Source organism: Carassius auratus, unplaced genomic scaffold (assembly GCF_003368295.1).
Source record: "Carassius auratus strain Wakin unplaced genomic scaffold, ASM336829v1 scaf_tig00001800, whole genome shotgun sequence".
Lineage (NCBI taxonomy): Eukaryota > Metazoa > Chordata > Actinopteri > Cypriniformes > Cyprinidae > Carassius > Carassius auratus.
In genome coordinates this window covers 25,018-28,077 of record NW_020523401.1, presented here as the reverse complement: position 1 = coordinate 28,077, position 3,060 = coordinate 25,018, and positions in this window count along the sequence as shown.

Sequence of the window (3,060 nt, the reverse complement as noted above, 5' to 3'; positions counted from 1 at the left end):
ATATTGGGTTCTGGGTCTAGGCAGAACCAACAAGCTGATTCCCATCTCTCTGTCTCTCGTTCTCTCTCGTTGGAAAGGTGCCCAGTGTAGCCAGTGTAACAAGCTGGGGACCTAGTGGTTAGAGAGTATGACTCCTAACTCTAAGGTTGTGGGTTCAAGTGTTGGGCCAGCAATACCACGACTTAGGTGCCCTTAAGCAAGGCACTGAACCCCCAACTGCTCCCCGGGCACCGCAGCATAAATGGCTGCCCTATGCTCTGGGTGTGTGTGTGTGCACTTTGGATGGGTTAAATGTAGAGCACGAATTCTGAGGATGGGTCACCATACTTGGCTGTACGTCTGGTCACTTTCACTTTCACTAGGTGCTGTAACTGGGATAGAGAGAAGCTGTTTCGATGTAGATGCATGTGTGTTCTTAATGTGGTACTGATCTTGAAACAGTTTGCAAAGATATCAAAGATTTTGGAATGCCTTGAGTTACGAGGTCAGTTCCTTTTGTTGATTGTGATCTATCCAGCTTAGATGTACAAATTGTATGTAATATGGCAAAACCCTGTAGCACAAAGCTATTTTTGCTCATCCCTCTTCCTTTGCTTGCCTTATTGCTTTAGTTTCTCGTTCGCGTTGTTATATCATTGCAGTATTTCCCTTTAGCTTCTTCTGTATCTTTTTCCCCCAGTTCACTATTATTATTGCATGGTTTAGAGATTTTATAGCTCATGCACCACAGAAAGAAAAAAGCATTGTTTGTTCTTGGCTCTCTGTTACTTCATTGAAGCCTCAAACATTTATTTTTTTGTTCAAATAATTTAAAAGATGTGTTCGGCCTAAGGAGCCTAAGATTATTACAGCATAAGCCAATTTTGTTCTAATGCCCTGTTTTACATAATTTCCCCATCTATAAACTAGGGCTTGCATTAACTGCTTCTGCTGCTTGACAATGCATCGGGTTTGTCAGCTAAGTCACGGATCACATGAAGTTGCACTTCTTTTACACTACAGTCAAACATCTGAGGTAGGCAAGATTTTTTGGAAGAAGTCTGTAATGCTCACCAAGGCTACATTTGATAAAAAAAAAAAAATACAGGAAAAATCTGTAATATTTTGAAACATTACAATTTAAATTTGCAAGATGCTGGCTCATCATTGTGATGTCAGCCATCGACGATGGACGATGGTCTCTTGGCCCAACCTTAAACACAAGAACACGTCCTGTGTGAACACTTCCTTAGGCTGTATGATCACGTGTTCATGGATGGTGACCAAAGATCTGGATCATTGTTGATCACAGGGTTCTCATCTGGCCCAGGAATGATGTTTCCCATCTAAAAATAAGCTTTATATACACATTATGTAATTCATGGGTTTGGTACAGAATTGCTTTGTTATACGCTGCTGAATGAGAAGTTGTATCTGGCTGTAGGAAACAGGATTAGGAGTGTGATCTGCTGTTGTCAAGTTACATGGCTACACACTTCCACATTCCCGTTCTCTGCTAATTGCGTTGTTGGAATTCCTGTGGATGAAGATTTTGTAAAGTGAGAGGGCAAGAGTCCAGATCCGCTGATCACTGAGTGTATACTAACAGATTGAACGTTTGAGTAATACAGAGGTTTTGTTTTGGGCAAACACCTTTATTCAGTATTAACCCTAAAAAGGACATTTTACCCCAAAATAAATTGTTATTGTTTACTCACCCTCATATCACTCCAAACCTTTCCTCTGGGAAGCACTAAAAGAGAAATGTTAAAGACTTGCTCCTTTCCTATTCAATTTCAGTGAATTGGGGCTGGAGCTTTCATTTTAAAATACAGTCCACAAGACTTTTACTGTGTTAGAAAACTTTGTTCCTAAATAATTTTGAAGAGAAAAGTTTTTATCACTCTTTCCACAAAAATATTAAGCATCACAACTATTTTTAACATTAATGATAATAAGAAATGTTTCTTGAGCACCAAATTAGCATGGAATGATTTCTGAAGGATCCCAGGACACTGAAAACTGGAATAATGCCTGCTAAAATGTTACATTTTAAAATGTATATAAATATAAAGCAGTTATTTTATTTTATATCACAATACCATTATTTCGATCAAAAAATGCAGCCTTGGTGAGGAAAAGAGACTTTTAAATCATTAGTTCTAACTGACCCCAAACTTTTGAATTGTAGTGTATATCATATTTGACTAATAATCTTCTCTTCTAGTGGGCTGTTAATTGTTGTTTTCAGACCACTGAGTTGAGCTGAACTTTAAAACCAGATCAGTACAAATCCACAGTTTTGTCAACTGAATCAGTGAATTCATCAAAATAACTCCAGTGAACAATTTGTTCACGAATTGGACATTGCTTTTTTTTGCCTTAAATCTCGATTCACTTTCATTATGTTAAAAGGAGTGGCCATGATATTCCCCATATGTGTTGCATAGAAGATTTAAGTGGACATGTTATCATTGACTTGATTGCAAATGAATGCACAGACACTATTTAAACTGAACGAAGAGATGAAAGAGATGATGAACTGCCTTTAACTATCATTTTGCATTATTGAGCCACTTGTTTTCCAAATGAATGTTGTTCAGTTGCTTTGACGCAATGTATTTTGTTTAAAGCGCTATATAAATAAAGGTGACATGATTTTGTGACTGTAAGGAAAAAATGATAGAATTTAATTTTGAAGGTTAACTTCTTTTAGGTTAAAAACCATCAGCTATATTTGTCTGTTTTATCTTCTGTCATCTTCACAAACCTCAAAGAGCACATTATATTCGAAGGTTATCAATGTTCTTTTTAATTTCAGAGAACATTATGACCTGTTTTTGGATTTTTTTTGGTGACCAGTCCCTCTTGGTTTATAACCACAAAGTCAAATGTCTGCCTGGCTGATACCATCTCTCCCTTCGTTGGCAGAGCTTCCCTTGAAGCATTTTCTTTTTTCTTTGCTTTTCATTAAAAGTCATGTGCATGCGCGCACTCACACTCACTTTCCACTTTGACCTCTGCTTTAAGGAATGATAGGCATCCGTCGGTGTCTATGTTGGTCTGCTTTGCAAGCTCATT